Source organism: Alexandromys fortis, unplaced genomic scaffold (genome assembly GCF_014885135.2).
Source record: "Alexandromys fortis isolate MF-2015 unplaced genomic scaffold, M_Fortis_MF-2015_v1.1 scaffold_8_9099976_23576923, whole genome shotgun sequence".
In the NCBI taxonomy this organism is placed as follows: Eukaryota; Metazoa; Chordata; class Mammalia; order Rodentia; family Cricetidae; genus Alexandromys; species Alexandromys fortis.
In genome coordinates, this window is record NW_026067899.1 from 4449690 (window position 1) to 4468619 (window position 18930).

At 43.2% G+C, this 18930-nt stretch overlaps 1 protein-coding gene across 2 annotated transcripts in view; it reads left to right on the forward strand.

Moving 5' to 3' along the window:
- Stk39 (serine/threonine kinase 39) overlaps positions 1–18930 on the forward strand; it is a 246649-nt gene that overhangs the window by 123013 nt on the left and 104706 nt on the right. The window lies entirely within an intron of this gene.

An 18930-nucleotide genomic window follows, 5' to 3' on the forward strand; every position in this document is an offset into this window, starting at 1 on the left:
AAATCTGTACTTTGAAACCTGAAGCAGAATTATAGACATCCAAAGTTTTCACGATATAAAACCTAGCTAGACTGCGAGGCTGAGTTAGGAGGACCATGAGTTTGAGGCCCATCTGGGCTACCTAGTGATGCCTTTTTAAAAGGAAGAAAAAAAAAAAAGAAAGAGAAACCTAAGTGGAGAGCACTGAGCTCCACCTGCGTGTGATAAGTGGCGGCCAGCAGACAGCCCAGGAGCAGCAAAGAGGAGGAACCTGAAAAGGAAGGAACAACTTAATCTCTTCAGAGAATAGGGAGGCCTTTCAGAAGTGAGGATGAAGTACATTTCTACATTAAACTGAGAAAATTATATTTAATAGGCCTGCATTAGAGGGTCGTAGGAGGAAGAAACATGAAAATGAACCAGCCAGGCATCCGATTTGACACGGGAAATGAGCGGTGTTAACCGCAGAAGCTAAAGAAGAGGGCTTGAAAAAAGTAGGAACCCAAATTAGTGGCACAGGAAACAGCAGCAACAAAGATGTTGCTAATAAATTACGGTTTCTGCAGAGACTTTGACAACTCATAATAGACTGTGGAGTGCTGTATAGCAGATAGCTAGGTGAGCTAGGTAAACTCCAAGAGTAATAATGACTTACTAAATGATTCAAGAAGAGAAACAGACTGAATAGTCTCAAAAGTAAAAGGCAGAAGAATAGGATATTATTTATTATTTGTGTAACTTTATTGACTATGTTTAGCAAGTTATTTGAAAGACTTCTGGATAGGCAGAAGAATAAGTTTACTAGAAGACATTGAAGAAAACCTACCCAAAGGACAGAGAAATCCTGCTCTTGATTAAGACAACTCTTACAGAGCAAGGAGTCAGTCATTCCTTCCCAAGCGATCGACAGGTTCAGAACTGTTCCAAGGCCAGGTTTTCGGCGAGACATTCTGAGCTATCCAACAAGGTTGTTTTTATATTTATTTGACGTGCAAAGACTCAAGAATGTACAGTGTGGCTCGGCCAGATATTGTGATACTGGGAATCAGCCAGTGCCGTGTAGAAATAGGCCTGAGATTTCAGTAAAACTTGATTATGATGGTGTGTTGCGGGTCTGCATGAAAAAGGAGGATTCTGTTAAGTCATAGTTTTGAGGCAAGTTGCACAGCCGTAATAAAAGGCATCTTATTCTCAACCGTGCATACCCCAAATTCTGTCCCTGATGATGAAAACGATTAGGTGAAAGGTGAAACATTGTGACCCAAGAAAGAGGCGGTGAGAGTGACTTTAGCTGATAAACTGCTGACCCGCAAACACGAGAACCTGAGTTTGATCCTGAATTGCCAGTTGTCAGGTGGCCCACACTTGTAATTCCAGCCCTGGGGAGGGAGAGACAGGTGGAGTCCCAGTGCTTATTAGCAAGTCAGTGAACCCAGGCCTCCGGGAGAGATTCTGCCTTAACAAGTGGGCAGCTCCCCAGGAATGATACTCGTGATTTCTTCCTGACCTCCACATGATACTCACACAAATGGACAGTAACACACAAGAATGCCCCCCACACACACACACGCAGAGAGAGAGAGAGAGAGAGAGAGAGACAGAGAGAGAGAGAGACAGAGAGAAGGAGAAGTTTTAAAAAGAAGATATATTACTTCGGATTGTAGGCGCTTCTCTAATTAAAGTCTAGTCTGTTCATATAAAAAGGAGACTGTCAAAATTAACCACGTTAAAGTTGAGGACAAGTGTTTATCAAAGGGCATAAGTAATGGAATAGGCAAACTTAAACTGGTAATAATATTTTTTAAGGTTAAATAACTGGCAGCAGTTGGTATCTAGATTATATGACACATGTCTTCAGGTCAGTGGGGACTTCAATACAAACACACACACACACACACAAAAATATAACATATGATGCACACAACATTCCAGATGAAGAGCTCTGACTGCTTTAGCATCCACTTAGAGACTGTGCAACTGTGTCAGTCAGTCACGAGTGAAGTGCAAGTCAGGAAAACAATGAAAGCCGGCCACCTTTTCCTTATGAGAATAGAAACTGAACAGCCCGAAAGAGCTTGCTCGCTCGGCGTGTTGGCCTGTCGTGCCTCCAGTGAGAGTGGAATGTGTCACCTTCCATAGCCCAGGAACTTTGCATCTGCACACTGTGCTAGGAGACAATTACAAGCATGTTCAAACCCGCAATGCTTAGAAATACCAAAACAGAAAATACCCCAGATAAACTTAAACAGGAGAAACAGCAAGGGTTACATAGCCCTCACAGCATCAGTATAGCATATCACTGTGAAAAATAAACAGCATATATGAGTTTAAGAAACATAGCATTGAGTAAAAATGAGCAAGAATGGTGCCATTTTAATAAAGCTTAAAAGCAGTCGATATAAATGGTAATATTTAGGGATGTCTTTTGTGATAGTGCTATTTTTTTAACAAAGCAAACAGACAGTAAGCACAGAGTTCTTGGTGATGTCTGGAGTAAGTCAGGAAGACATGTGTGACTGCAGTAATATTTTAAGCTGGGGGTTATTGTGCTTCAGACCTTACAGGTATGAAATCTGTGCTGTTCATCATATACTAACAAGAGCCAAATTCATGGCGAGTGAGTGACTCCGGGGCTGCTTTATGTGGGGTAGAGGGAAAACCCACGTAGTTTCCACTGTGTGTGTCTAGGACTTAGTCACTATGGACCGTGTTAGAGTCGCTGTTCCTACCTGGTAGGAAAACAAGAAATGAGGTCGCGAGCAAAATTTCCAGCAGAGTGTTAGAGGTGTGGGTATTTTCATAAGTGTTATAGTTTTATGACTCAGTCTACCATGAGGCATGGGAAAGGCCAGCTATCTCCCCGTTTTGTGCTATAAAGTTCAGCACAAATACATAGGCTTGAAATGGTATTCTGGAGACAGGTTTAAAAAAAACCATTCATTTGTATGTATGTGTGTGTGCATGCCTGTGTGTGCATGAGTGCCATAGCACACATGGGGACATCAAGAAATGACAGATTTAAGGTCAGGTAGTGAGTTGGTGTTTCAGACTTCCTTTATTTGCATGTTCCAGCTTAATTACAAAGTCTGGCAAACAAAAATAGCATTTGCCATGCACTAACTATAATCAATCACAGTGTTTTCAGGACTGACATGTCCTCCTCAGGTAGGCTCTTGGTAAGCGAGATTCGACATCTTTCCAGGAACCCCAGATTCCCCCAAACCCTTCAAACCATTTCCCTGTAGCATATCCTGATATGAAAAGTTTTCAAATGCAAGACTGGAGGCTTTCACAAGCTCCGGTCACTGTGTCATGCAGTTTTCATGTGGGAATTCAAGTCAGAATAAAATAAAATGGAGAGAATTTGAGAACACAGCTTGAGGATAAAAAACTGTAGTCACTTATAGTTAACTGACTTATAGTTAAATGACTACAAAGTTAACTAAAGGTTATTGTTAAAGCACCAAGTATTATGTATGTAAGCATTACATTGATGATAAATAAATGGAAAACAACAGAGTGAGGATTATTTTTTTTAATTTAAACTATTCTCTATTGACCAAGGTTTCTGTCCTGCCTGGTTCCCGCAGTTGTTAAGTTCCAAAGAAATCATACATTAGTTATAAACTGATTGCCTAGTATCTCAGGCTTCTTATTAACTCTTATAACTTATATTAGCCAATAATTCTTGTCTCTGTTAGCCACGTGGCTTGGTACCTTTTTTGGAAAGGCAGACACATCTTGCTTGCTCTGTGTCTGGCTTCCTCTCTGTCTGAGTGACGGCTGCAGACTGAGACTTTCCTCTCCCAGAATTCTCCTTTTCTCATTGCCCCACCTCTACTTCCTGCCTGGCTACTGGCCAATCAGTGTTTATTTAAGATACAAGTGACAGAGTACAGACAATTGTCCCACAGCAATTCTCAGGTGACTGATTTATGATAGAAAACACAGATTCCTTGAGCTTTAGCTCCCGTCTTAGCACATATTCTTCACGATTCTGCATTACATGCTGAACCTCAGTGAAATGTGGCATAGTCTGGGATAGACTCTCTCTGTTCCCTGTGCTGGATCAGTATGGGTTTGCACATGTGTCTTGGTGTGTTATTGTTCTCAGGGTAGGCATACCGGCAATACAAATTCAGACCGTCTTAGCTGAAGGCTTCATTGTTCTTTAGAGGGAAACAATATTCTTTCACTGAATTTCGGTGTAAGTAAGGTTCTAGGATAAATATAACCCTTCAGCAGGATACAGCCAATTTCATTTTTTTCCCCCAGACTTGGGACGATAGCTCATGCAGAATCATATCGTTTGATAATCAATCCTTAAATTTCTTGATTAAAAGTGTGTGGTCCTTCTGGAAGATGCAGTTGGTGTTTCCGAGTATTGGGCTTCTCCAAGTAATAGCAAATGCTTATCTTAAAAGTTTCCTTTAAGTTGTCAAGGTTTCCTGCTGTACCTTGTCACCCTTAACTTGGATTTGAAGCTGTCTGGTACCTCCAGACTTCCTTTGGCAGTCTGCTGATGCCACTTAGATCACGTGTCCTGGGGGGTTTTCTGAAGTGGGCCCACTGGAGAACAATACACAGCTCACAGACTGTGTCTCGACCAGTCACGTTCTTCTGTCCTCTCTGCATGTCACCTGCACAGTCCAGAGCCAGTTCTCCGTTTGCTGAACAGTCCACTCACTCTGTTCCAGAGGGGATGCCAGTTCGGATGGCTGCTGGTGAGTATTAGGCTGCAGGACAGTAGGGACGCTGTGGGCTTGGATACAATGTGTAGTACTGAGCTCCCTTCCATTCTTACACAGGTGCAATTTCAGGCAAACACAGGAGTCTGTGACTCAGCAAGTTCAACCTAGCAGCCCGACAGGTCGCCTGCTGGAAATTAATTTTCATGTTTGTTTGATCAAACATAAACAATATGACGTAAGATTTATTAATATATAAAAACACATACATACCCAGTTTCTGCCTTGTTTTCCCCCTACCGAATGTATGTTCACACTCTTCACACAACTTCCTCCTTTTCATTGCTGTGTAATATAGTCTATTGGAGTTTTTACACTCAGTCACCGGTTGTTTGGTACTTGAGTTTTCTCAGGTTTTTGCAGTTCCAAACACTGCTTCAGCTGTTATCTTTACACACGAGCCATTATGTATTTGCTGAGTTATTCTAAAAGGCACGTGTTGAGACGGGAGGTGTGTGGTAAAGGCCATACCAGTAGTTATTTAGGCAAGTCTGACCAAACAGCCTTGGTAAGAAACTTATTGTAGTAGAAGCCTCATCTACAGCATTCTTCAGTGAGTATGCTAAAGTGGAGCTCTAAATCGTGGTCCCTGAAGAATGAATGATACAGGTCTCCACCACTAGAGCCCTTTTACGGAAAGCTTCCTTCCTTTAGCCTGACTCTGCGCCTTCACAAACACCCATCCATCCCTCGTCATGGGCACGTGCACATACACAAACACATGTAGCCTGTGTAGCTCCTCCTGTGCCTACAGCTCCACAGTTCCCGTCATCTCCTGAGTTACGAAGCCATCCACAAGTTCACCTACTGTGACCTTCAGTGTTATACAAACTGCAATTATCATTTATTCGTGTTCAGTTTTGTCTCATCAAGTCCAGAAGAATGAGGGTCCTGAATTTATAGTTTTGGTAAAAAAAATGCACGCTTATTATAAAAAACTTAATTGAAAACGTGTCTGATTATGTAGTCTTAGTCCAGAACCCTAGCACTGAAGTCTAACTAAGCATTGTCCTAGGCCTGCCTTATAGTATATACGTGTGTGTATGTGTGTTTGAAAATCCAGATGGGTGCATACAATTTAACACATGCTGTTATGCTATTCTGAGTGTTGAGAACTTTTATTTTCTTTTATTAAAAGACTTAGATTTGTTCCGTGCCAATTGGCACGATTCTGTGAACATTCTATTAATATTTCTGTAATAGTTGCTTGTATGCATATTTTATAGTTAGTTTTCTTTTTTTTTTTTAACCAATTTGCCCTGAGTGACGTTTGTGGGTTATAGTTTTCTCTGGGTGAGTTATCCTTTTATATTGGTGCCTTCCTCCTTTAGTATATGTTCCAGGAGGAGGGACCATTGCATATGGTCCCAAGACTACTGTATCTCCGCTTCTTCCTCTGCCCTGCTGGATGCTAGCGATCCATTTTTCCTGTTCCTCGGATTATTTTGGAACATGTGTCCAGTTGAGACTATTATAAAGGCATTTTCCCTCTTGCCAAGGTACGGAGAGGGCGACGTTTTCTGATTCTTAGAGACTACTTTGCCGCGGAAAGTGCGTGTCTAACCAAAGGACCTGCAGCTGTGGGCTATTTTGATGCTGACTTGAAAACATTTCGGTGTGTTCGTTTCTTCATTCCACTTTATTTCAGAAAAGACTTGAAATAGCTTAACAAGATGCAAACTTTGACTGCTCTGAATTTACTCGATGAGTGAAATAAAATAAATAAAATAAAATAGAATAAAAAAGAAGGTAAAAGGGGCACAAGAATAAGAAAGTATATAGAAACCCAAGAATGAGGATTGCTTGCACAGTGTGGCACACGTGAAAAATCTAACTGCCACCGTCAGCAGTTCAGAACGGTTGAAGATGGATGGCTTGTCTGGCTAAAGCACAGTGTGAGACATGAAGGGGTGTTCAAGGTGGATTTCGGGTTTGGCCCCGAGTTTGCATGATGGAAATATGAGGCCGCATCCCTGTTCCGGTTGGAGCCCAAGCCTTCTACTTGGAAGAAACCCAGCTATTTTTTGACGATGAAGCCAAAGAGAAAATTGACTTAGGGAAGAGAGTTTTAAGCAGTATAAATTTATGGTCTGGGACAGTCACAGCTGGAAGGACCTGAAGCGACTGGCCTCCGTGGTGCGCTCAGATGAAGACAGGCCCTGTAGTCACGCTGCCTGGGAGGATGTTTTCCGGAGGGCACCTAGTCTGCTGACGCCTTTGTCCCCGAGTCTGTCACTTCTCCAGTTTGCAGATGGCTTGAGAAAAATGAGCATTGGCTCTTTCCTCAAAGTTGTGATAGGACAATGTAAGGGAGAGAAAAAAAAAAACAAATCCAGAAAGAAATACTATTTTATAACCACTAAATGAAAAGAGACAATCGCCAGTGTTGACAGGGTGTGGAGAAATCTCAGTAAGCCTCATCTAGATTGCTGATGGGGAAATAAAGTGGTATGACTGTTAGCATACAGCCCAGACATCCCACTGCTAGGTTAACTCATTGAAGAGAAATGAAAAGTGTGGCTCCCTAAAACCTGGTGTATGAATAATCGTAGCAGCACCATTCATCACAGATCAAAGTGGAACAACTCAGCTGTCATCAACTCAGGGATGGAGAGAGCTCCATACATTGTGTGGTTCGGTTTATATGCAGTGTCTGGAGTGAGCAAACCCATAGAGGCATACTCAAGCAGAGGAGCAGTTGCATGGTATAGGGAGTATCTGCTGATAGGCACACAGGTTTCTTTTGGGAGCAGTTCCAAACGTTCCATTATTGATGGTGATGATGGTTGGGCAGTTACGTGAATGTCTTGATTTAACAACAGTTGTTGGCTTACACACTTGAAATTGTGTGATGCTAATGTAAAAGTAGACACATGCAGGGCAGAGTGCTTAGAACTGTGCAATGTCCACTGAGCAAACACTCTAAATACAAAGAGACAAGCCGAGGAACTGACCTATGACCCTAAGGCTGCCTTTACTAAGCTAGAGACCAACTTCCTGAAGTGTGAATGAGCCACCTTCCCTGCAAGAGAGTTGGCAGGGCCGACATGGCGCTGACTTTCCCTTCTGATATGTCCCTTGGTGTTTTCTCACTGGCCTTCAACTACACTTGGAAATGATTTTTGAAGTTTTTTAGTTTTAGATAGAGTATAAACCTTGAAATAGCAGTATTTTCAACTAGCTTTCATGAACTGGTTGAAAAGTTGATTGGTGGCCTTGTCTCTGTTTTTCAGAGACTGATTAGCCCATCTTGCCTTTTTCTTCCCCATCCTCCACTCTTTTTTTTTTTTTTTTTTTTTTTTACTTTGCATGTCTCTGCTGGGAAGACCCTTGAACACAGTGTCCAGTGTGATGGGCTCTCTCTCTCTCTCTCTCTCTCTCTCTCTCGTATTTACAGTGGGAAATCTTGTGTAACCTTTGAAATTAAGTAACATTTGCTCCCTGTGGTTTTTAGTATATTTGATTAGGGTGTCAAAAATGTTCTCTTTGGCCAACTCACTGTCACACGGTAAAATAGTGAAGACCATTATCTAGTGACGTTGACAGGGTTTATACAATTGAATTGATATTAGCTTGTTTTAGTTTGAAATAAAGAAACAGATTGTGGGGCTGGGGACCTGTGTCACTGAAGGCTTGTTGTCTCACATGCATGAGAATCTTGTTCCATCTGCTGCCCCCTAAGAAGAAACGGAGGAAGGGGGTGTGTGGGACATCGATAGGGAGACAGAAGTTATCAGCAACCACAAACCCATATTGTTAATTTAAGTCATATAAAACTCAGTGCCTGATAATGCATTATAATCAAGTCATTCTGTTATATTAGCAAAAACTATGATGAGCTGGAAACTTTATAAAAAATTAGAGTTCAGTGCTGAGTGTTTTAGAGTGTCCTTCACTCTAGGAACATCTGTCTTTGGTGTGCAGAAATCACCCCCAAATAATAAGGGTTTTACAAGCTAATAAGCTGGATGACTCTTCAAGTTGATGACACTCCTTGGTCCTGATTTGGTGACTTCACTCTGCGGATGTTCACGTACGCTCTGCTATCTAGTTCCCTGTGTTCTTCTGACCATTGCTGTGGACTCCCTCACCCCAACACTCAGCTGGCCATCTCAGCAACAGCCATTTTATGTTATCTCATTCTTCTGTGGGCATAACTGAGCCCAGCCAGGCTCATCGACCTAAGGTTTCTGCACTGGTGGGGCTCCCTGAGGCTCACCCACTCAAGCACCTGAGGGGTCATTCTTGAAAAGAGTGCAATAATCACTTTTTAAATGCTAGGAGGAGGATAAAGGGAAGGAGCAAGTAGAGAGAGAATGCTGTACAGGGACAGCAGTGAGCTGGTGAAGGCAAACAGTGGGTGGAGATGTTAAAAGCAGATGATTATGGACCCTGCGGTGGTCCCTTCGCAGCCCCTTCTTTGCTTGCAGCCGACACTTACTTTATTAGTAAAGTATGCACAATAGATCTAAAGTGTCAAAGATGTTTGGGTGCCTATAATATGTAGTATCCTAATTAAATATATTGGGCAAAATATTATAGTGCTGTAATTGAGTGATGTGTCTGTATTGTTTTACGGGGTAAGTTCAGATGTGTGGGTTATAATTAACGAAATCTAGAATATTGACTAGTAAGATTGCATATTACAGATCATATCCACAAAGCCCACTTGCACAGTTCTTATAGGTACTAGAACATTCTGTAAATGCAAACCACATAGTCCTGAATATTTAATTCTGTTCTTCCCTTTGGTTCCTTCATAGACTGACTCAGTCAGCTGTTCTCAAAGAGGATTCTGTGCTGTACTGATATTAATTCAAATATTTGATGTCTGCTACTGTGGAATCAGTTACCTGAATCTGGGCTCAGACACCTAGAGTTTGCCAGTGTTTCATGTGCCGGGCACTCAGGGAGGATGTCCCAGACGGTTTATCTTTAACCCATACATTAAATTATTAATACTTTAAATCTCATTATGGCGTAAGTGCAATGCTGCATCTTTGTTCCTGTATGGAGAAATTGGAGAAAATTCTGGCCTGATGTTGTCGTATTCACAAAGTCGATCTCCAATATCCCCAAATAATCACATTAGGCTGCCCATTTCTAAGGATATAGTTAAGTTTGCATCTCACAGTGATTCATTCGCTGAGAGGTTTTGAAGATGAGGACTTGATTTTGTTTTATCCAGAATAGAAGGCAGTATAAGTCAGCATTTTTAGAGTGTAAGCTGAGCTTTACAACTGAACTAAAAACTTCAGACATTAAATCTTATTCACTTGTAGAACAACTGGATGTGGTAGGAATTGTCTTTCAGAGATAAATGGTGTAAAACAATGACAGCTAATTCCACTTGGAGCCTTGGGTCAGATCTGTCTGGAAAAGTCTCCTGTGCTAGTGACCATTATTCTCAGCTGTCACCTTAGAGAAGGATTCTGATTTCATCCCTGTTTTACTGCCTAAGGTTTCTATAATATGAATCAACTTTGTGTTAAAAACATTGAACAGCATCATTTAATAAAGCAGTTCTTAACCTGTAGGTTGTGACCCCCTTTGGGGGTTGAACGACCCTTTCACAGAGATCGTCTAAGACCTCTGGAAAACACAGGTACTTACATTACAATAGCAAAATTATAGTTATGATGTAACAATGAAAATAATTTTGTGGTTGGGGGCGTCACCACAACACAAGGAACGTTATTGAAAGGTGGCAGCATTAGGAAGGTTGGAGAACTGTTGATTTAATACATTCAATATGCATAAATAAAAGTAACTTGTACTTGATTTGAAATATAAAATATATGAACCTGAATACTTTGCCTCATGTTTAGTTATGAAGGAGATAATGTGATTGGTATTTAAAAATACAAAAACTGCGCAAGTATTAACGTTTCTGCCTCACTCGCTTTTCTTAGGAAAGTAACTCCTGTGCTTTAAGACCTTTCGTCCTTTATCCCAAGAAGTTGATTTTCATGTTTTATTTTAAATATAATTAACCCAGCCTTATCCTTACTGTACCAGCGAATTCGTAGATGATTAAGGGCTTCTGAAATATTCCCAACATAGATTTGAACCTGCCTGCAGGAGGAGGGTTGTACCCAAAGATTAGCCGAAGGCAATGTGATCTAAGTACAGATGGAATGGTGGTTGACACGTCAGGAAGCGGGAGGGGCTGCAGAGCATGATCCATGCAGACTTCATGGAGGTTGTAGGGCTTCCGTTGTCCTGTGGGAGATAGATCAAGTCTTCCTCCTCCAGAAGACAAGCATATGTGCCTCGGGTGGATAGACCTGGGAAGGGGATGCAGTAGTCACGCCGTTGTGTGTCTGAAGCAGCGTGAGTATATATAGATAACTGCAGGGTGGCAGGGTGGTTAGGAAATGGAGCAGTGTCCAGAGAAGGAGGATGGAGAATGTAGGGTCTTCCTGTTTCTTGAGAACTCAGGGCACTGTGATGGGAATTTAAGCAAGTTCAGTAGCTGGGACCACTGTGCCTCGAACATCGCAGAATTGCATGCCACGCCCAGACTCTCAGCTCCAGAGGGTCCTCTGTTTCCTACGTGACTGGGTCCCGTCTTGCTTTTTATCTTTTTCTATAGCTTGTCTGTGAAACTTTTATTGGGATTGTGCAGACCAAATATAAAATAATGATTTCCACATGTTTTTAGTTTACTATTGATTGGCAAGTACCGTAAAAAGAGTAGATCCTTAGGAAAGCAGTGGGCCTACCGGGAAGATAGATTTACTTTATGCTGAGTCTTCCTTTTACTACACATAACTGTGGATCCTGGGACTTTTCCCTCCTCTGCTGTGTTTTATTTTTATTAATCCCATGAAAATATAGAACTCTAATTTCTTATGTTCTTTTCAAATCAGTAGCTGATCAGATCCTGTCTTTGTTAGGAAGACTCGTGAATTAGAATCTATGGCTCCCTAGAGCCTTTTACAAGGAAATCTGTATTATTTATTCTGCTGCTCTAGGAGTCTCTTTTTAGTAAGAAATAAATTAAGATAAATAGTATTGGATTGAAGCGCAGTTGAATGTTGCCCCAGAAATGGAAGTCTGGAAGATTTTTACAGTGGGACCTGCATCCTTCTCTTGTTTACTTTTGAGAATTAATTTTCCAGGCAGTGCAAGAGACAGGAATCTGAGCCTTGCGGAAGAAGTATGTTGAGTTAGCAATAGAAAAACAATGAAGACCTTTTTGTTAAAAACACGGCATCCAGGGCAGGCAGGTCTTGCTTGAGTGGATATAGTGTCGCACTTCTTAGGAGAGATCTTAAGATACGTTACAGATTAAAGGTATGGGTCGTTTGCCCATGTTGGCACGCACTGGTTTAAGTAAATAAACTGAAGGAAAAAAAAATACATTTCTACACAGTGGGGAAAAATTCTAACCTAGACCGATACGATATTCTGCTAGAGAGTTATTGACGATTTTCTCGGTGGAAAGGTGATAGGGTGATGCTCTAAGCCTCTCTAACAGAGGTGCCTGCTAACATATGCACACATAAGAGGCTGTGGTACTTTGGGCCTGTGCTAAAAGAACCGAGGTATTAGATGTGCATCGACAGATGAATGCATAAAGGAAAATGTGTATAAACACAATGGAGTTTCACTTAGCCATGAGGATGAATCAAAGTGTGTTCATTTCCAGGAAAACAGGTGGAAATAAAGGCCATGGTATTAGGACAAATAAGTCAGGCTCGGAAAGGCAAAAAATACCTCCTTTCCCTCATGTGAAGTCTATATTTTACACACACATTCCATGAAAGCGGCAGGGGATGAATAAGGTGGGACGGGGAAGGGCAGGGCAGCGTGAAGACGTGAGAGGTGCCCCTCGGAACCGTGAATGCACACTAGTAAAACAGTAGAGTGTCAGAAAGAGCTGAAGTTTACAGATAAAATCAGAGTCTCAGAATATTGGCAGGTGGAAATATGTGGCACTTTACCATATTTCCGCTGTCTGTGCATTTCTGTGTGTGCTGTATAAAGTTTATGTGGAAGCCAAGAGAATGTTGTGCCATTAAACACTGGGTGTAGAAGGCCTGATCCTGTAGGGTTGGTATGGTTACAAGACGCCCGCCACGTTGCCAGCCCGTTGGGTATAGCATTTGTGTTTCTCTGATCCAGTCTCGAAGGGAGGTGCCCCCCTGACTGAGCAAATGCCGTGTTAAGGGGACAGTAAGACTGTGTCATCCAGGAGCACGGGGCCTGCCCAGAGGCTTACGCTTCGAGTTAGAAATGGAAACACAGAAATTCCTCATCCCTTGGCAGTTTTGTAATTTAAGTGGATGAATGCGGAATGAGAGCTTGGGTGGAATGACCAGTGTAGTGATGGGAGAGAGTAGAATTTAAATAGCAGGCGTGTCTTTGCAGGTAGACATCATGGTGCAGTCACTGCTTTTTCTCGCCAGTTCTGGCTTGTGCTGGGAACACAACACTCCCGTCTGTGAAGCCGTGGTCTAGCCATCAGTGCTGGGCATCATTCTGAGTGGGTGTGTGCCTTCTAACTAACCCCACACCTGACATGTCTGCGGGCTGAATGAGTTGGTTACGAAGGGAAGTGACCTCGCTGAAGCAATATGGACTTGTTTGCCTCTCTGAATTCTCCTCAGGACGAGAGGATGCTACTGCATCCACTCAGAGGCAGATGGGCCCATCTGTTTCCACCTTCGGCTCTGCTGTTGCTGGTATTTAGAGCTATGCCCTTCCTCCCAGGATCTTCAAGTGCTTAGATGAGGGCCCGCAGTTATCGTGACGCCAATTGCTACTTTGCTCAAGCAGGTGGAATAAATTAGGCCTTTCCACCTCTCTGTCCTCTAGTCTCTGTTAGTGGTTCCCTGACACTGAGATGCTCTGTGATGGCAGGGGACTGTGGTTTGTAAGGACGATAGTGGGCCTTCGAGTCTCAGTGTTCTGGAGGTTGGTTCAGAACTGTCTTGTGTCTTGCATTTTCCTAGGATTTTTATTTGTTCCTTTGGCGACACTCTCCTGTGCCTGTGACACAGCAGTGGGGTGTGTGTTGCCCTTCACAGAGCTGGGCTTTGTCCCCACAGCCTCTGTTGGTGATGTTGGGTCTGTGGATCTTGGCTATAAAGAGTGATGAGGGTTTGGGGAACCAGTAAGTACTTGTTAGTTTTTTCAAGACAGGGTTTCTCTGTAGCTATGGAGCCTGTCCTGCAACTAGCTCTTGTAGACCAGGCTGGCCTTGAACTCACAGAGATCCGCCTGCCTCTGCCTCCCTAGTGCTGGGATTGAAGGCGTGCACCACCACTGCCCGGCCCAATAGGGACTTTTTAAACTTGCTTGCTCCCTATATCCCTTTGGGAAATCTATGATGGTTTGTTACTGGGTTTGGGCAGTCCTCTTTGGGAGAAAATGTCAGAAAAAGTTGTAGGGAAGTTTGTTTATAAAACGCGGTTTGAGCTGATTTTTCTTTGAGCAGCAGACAAATACAGTTCCATCAGCAAATATATATTTAGATGCCACAAAATACAGGCAACTGCAGTCCCCCAGAGCCTGCTCCTTCCCAGATCCAAATTTTCTTAGATTCCAGAATATGTTCCCAGTTTCTTTGTAATTCTGTAGCAAGTGCTAGCTGAAACAAAAACCAAATCAAAGCAAACCAAACCCAGCATCTTATTTGGTAGAATAATGTGGAAGCCCACAAATTCCGCCGATTGACAGGGAGAAATTGTAGGGCAGAACATTAATAAACACGATCTTGTGTCATTAAGTACATTTCTTTTTTTTCATAAACTTTATTATACAAAAGAACTAGAGATAAATAAAAACATTGGGAAACTCTTTTTCTTACCAAATAAACTGCAGTTCCTATGTGGTAAAGTGTCTTGGTAATAGTTTCACTCAGTGGAGCGAGTCATTTGCCATGCCTGGGAATTTTCACTGTAGAAACCACGGAGTGGAAATGAGCTGATAAAGATGGTGGGGATCCTGAGTTGTCACGCTGTTAGCCACAGATGCCAGAGAAGCTAAGCTGATGCTCTCGTTCTGACTCCTGTCATGATGTCAGGGTGTTAGAAACCTCGCTCAAGTCATTCTACTGCTTGAGAGTTGCATTGTGCTTCTCGCCCTGGAAAAGCCCTTCCTTTACTCTCTTTTACGTACACACTACTGCCCCAGCCATACAACTGTCAACCACATTCAGAGGGACTAGTTTGGTCCTATGCTTGTTCCTTCCTAGTCCAGCTGGAGTTGGTGAGCGCCGATTGGCTCAGGTAGACTGTTTCAGGTTTCTTTTTAAGTTCTGCTTGGGGATGATACCATTTTCCCTTAACAGACAGCCAGAGGATGCCGGTGCTGAGCTTCTGGTGATTAATGTGCCTTTGTTTGTAAATACCGGTAGCGAGGCTGCAAGATAGAGCGAGTGGGTCAGTTGAGCTTCAGCCAGAGAAACAGAACCCATAGGAGACCCAGGAAGAGATTTGTCGCACAGCGTGAACTGTGCGTGAACTCACGAGCCCAGCCTGGAATCCACAGCTGGCTGTTGGAAAGGGCCGCCTGGCACTCTGAAGCATGTGAGAAGCTGTTAGGAGGTAACTTCTTCAGAAGAGTCCTGGCTCGGTTTGGAAGGCTTTTCACGGACTGGATCAGGCCCAGCCAGTGTATCAAGGATACTTTCCCTTGTTTTGATTGTGGGTTTTAATCACATGGGCTAAAGGCCTTCATAAGCTTTTGATTGAGTGACTGTGGACCATAGCAGAGCCAGGTTGACACAGAGAGTGGAGACTGACCGCCTCCTTGCTTCTCAGTTTTCTCTTAGAATGCTTCTCATTTCAGTTCTTAGTGATCCTGCCCTCTGGGAGCTCCAGCATCTTCCTCAGTCCCCATCTCTCCTTCCACAGTTAAGTTTCCTCGTAACTTGCTGCAGAACCCAGGCAGCTTCTACTCAGCTCCAGAGCCAAACGTTATTTTCTCCTTTTCCTTCTGTTTTATGAGAGGGCTGTCTTCTTGATTTGTGTTGCTTGTCTTACTGGGGCGGAGTATTCCCGTTGTTCTTTATTAGCTGAAGTTACGTGTATCAGCTTGGCACCCATTCCAGCTTAAAGCTTTAGTTCGCAAAGACAATGGTTGCAGAATTGGATGCTGCTTTCGTGGCTGGTAGCTGTTGTCATTGTTCTTTGTCGCACTTGCTTGGAGAAATGCCATACTGCAGGATTGATGGGATTAAAACAGAGTAAGAAGTCTAATTGCCTTTCTGTTTTGGGCTGCTTCTTAGAAAGAATCTCCTCCATTCTCTTTGAAGACACCACCCTTTCATGTTGGATTTCCAGCGTTACAGAAGTCTTTTGTCGCTATCTGAAGAGCAACATTTATCAGTTTTTTTTTCCCCCACAGGAGAAAATGCTGGAGGATTATGAGGCACCTCTGCACGGCGTCCTTCAGTGTTTTGGACTACTCACTATTAACTTCACAATGTCCTCTGGTTTTGCCCAACCTTTTCTAATCACCTATAGGAAACCCTGATGTCCTCATCTCTGCCGCCCTTTACGCTCCAGAGAAAGGGCTGCCAAGTTTTCTCGGGGCAATATGCACAGTGGTTTAAGAGGTGTTAATAGGAATCACTGAGGATAAGGGCCAAGGTTTAGCAGTAGCTGCTTATCTCTGATTAATAGCAGTAAGTTTTTTTTTTTTCTTCTCAAGGTTTTAACGTGCAGTAACATAGTCAGATGGAAATAATTTGCAAGTGTGAATTAAAATGGGATTTCATGGGCCCAGCGTGTCTACAGCTGGAAAATGCTACCTGAGAGCAAAGTGTGGTCAGATCTGCTGTCAGTGAGGGTTATCAACTACACTTACTGATGTGTAAAGAGCCACCGTGTTCAGAAAGGACAATGAAATCGACTGAGTTCCTTCATCAATCCTTACCTTGATTGTTCATTTCTCTGTGGCACGTCACCATAAATTTGAGGGCCTTAGACAGCAACAATTCTTCTTGAAGGTCTCCTGTTTTCCCAGGGTCAGGAATTAGGGAAAGCCCTGGCTGGTTGCTGTCTGGCTTCAGACAGCTGCAGCTACATGGGGCCTCATCTGGACTGTTTGGTAGCCCGGAGGCCGCAGAGCACACAGGATTCTTGTGTGACACCTGGGAACCTTGACAACAAGTATTACAGTGACCCTGGTGAAGTTGTATGGATGAAGTTATCGGTCACATATCCGCGTCAGTGTCACCGTTTTTGACTGACCTGGGAGCCCTGCTACTCAGGCCTGCTTTGCTCTGTCAGCCCTGCATGGTGCACTACTCAGATTTAGGCAGAGCTGCTGGGCTCCAGTGTAGTTACCCAGGGTTCTCTTGATCCTACTTCATAGCCCTAATTGGCCTTAAAGTAGCCATCTTCCCAACACCCTCCTGAATAGCTGAGATTGCACGTCTGCTTTTGGACTCCATCTTTGATAGTGGAGTGCCGTGATTCTAACAGAACGTACAGGACTGCAGGAAGAAGTCATTATGGGTTTTGTTGGGTGTAAAACAATCTGCCCTCCATGTCTCTTCTGACCATGACAGTTTACTTCAGAATATAAAATACAGCCTTGTATTTGTAAGACCCAGACCCTCCAGAAGCCCTACCTTACCATAATGTCAGGCTCAGCCACAAACAAAAGCTTCATCTTCAGAACTCGGTTTGAGTACAGAGGGGACTCTTTGGAATGAGCTCCATGGCTCTAGCTCCTTGAGTTCTGTTGTGAAGGCCTCTAAGCTGAAGAGACACGCATTTGCTCCTCATATGCTACAGACACCCTGTGGCGGCAGGCATCTTACGAGATAGTCCAAAAGTGGCAATGAGGAAGCACACAGATATTTGGCAACTTTGGAATCTCCCAGATTCCAGATGTCATATCCTCTTCTACCATTTTATGGGGTGTTCAGATCCTCAGTTGTGTTAACGTCCTTTGTATATAGAAAAGATTCAGTGTTTTGGAGCCCAGTAGCTTCTTAGTAACTTCCCGTTGGCTGGTTTGGATACCTGAAGGGCTCTATTGCATGCTTGGGTACTGAAGTGTCCCATTGTATGTTGGGTGTCTGAAGCTCCTCTTTCACTCTGTATTTTTTGTTTTAGATCAACCTGATAATAGTTTGTAATACAAACATCAAAAACAAAACAAAACAAAAACAAGCACACCAAAGCTGTGGGTTTCTGTGAATTGTATTGACTCCATTTCCTCAGAGAAAGTACCTATTTTGCTTTGTTATCAGGCTCCTTGTGCCAGACAGTGGGACAGTGCCTTTATGGGTCATGAGAACCCTGTTATGTGTGCAGTGGTTTTACATGACAAAATCTGTAGATGGCCCTAGGCTTCTTGGAAGGTGTTTGTGTGAGGCACCACCTTGGATCTCTCTGAAGTCTTGACAGAGTTCCAGCCTGGGCTTGATCTTCCGCTGAAGTCACTTCTTGGTGTGAGAATCATTTGTTGCCTGAACGAGTTGGAAATGAGAACTCGTCTCAGATACAGTAGTTTGTTTCTGAGCTGGTCTCTCTCTGCTCACACTTTGTCATCAGCAGCGAGCAGAAGCCAGGTGTGACTCTGGGTGTCTGCCCGGAAGTCCCTTTAGCTGGAGCACTTAGTCCCTTCTGCCCATTTCAGTTCCCCTCTTTGCTGTGGCTGCCAGTGTCAGCACCTCATGTGGGCTTCCATTCCTCAAGCTTTCAGTAGCATATTCTTTTTAAGGGTTCATTTAAACAACAACAGCAACAAAAAGTTCCGGAAAACAACAATAAGCATTTCGTTATCTTGAACTGTTACTCTGTTTTAGAATTTGGAGAGGGCTTGCCATGACCTGGGCATCCTTTGGCCGTTGCCAGCTGTGATGGAAAGGTTTGAGCTGTTATTGGTTGTTTTATTCTTTGCTCTCTGGGGGCCCGCCACCCAGCCCAAATAACACACAGAGTCTTCGTGTTACTTATAAATGCCCGGCCTTTCCTTGGCTTGTTTCTAGCCAGCTTTTTTTTTTTAAACTTAAATTCTCATCTACCCCTTGCCTCTGGGCATTTGCCTTTCTCTATTTCTGTATATCTTTTCTTTACTACTTACTCGGTGGCTGGCTATGTTGCTAGCTGGGTGGCTGACCGGTGGTGTCCTCTCTCCTTTTCTTGTTTCTCAAGGCTCTCTTTCCAGATTTCTCCTCTTATTTATTCCCTCTGCCAGCCAGCCAGGTTTATCATTTCTCCTGCCTCACATTTGG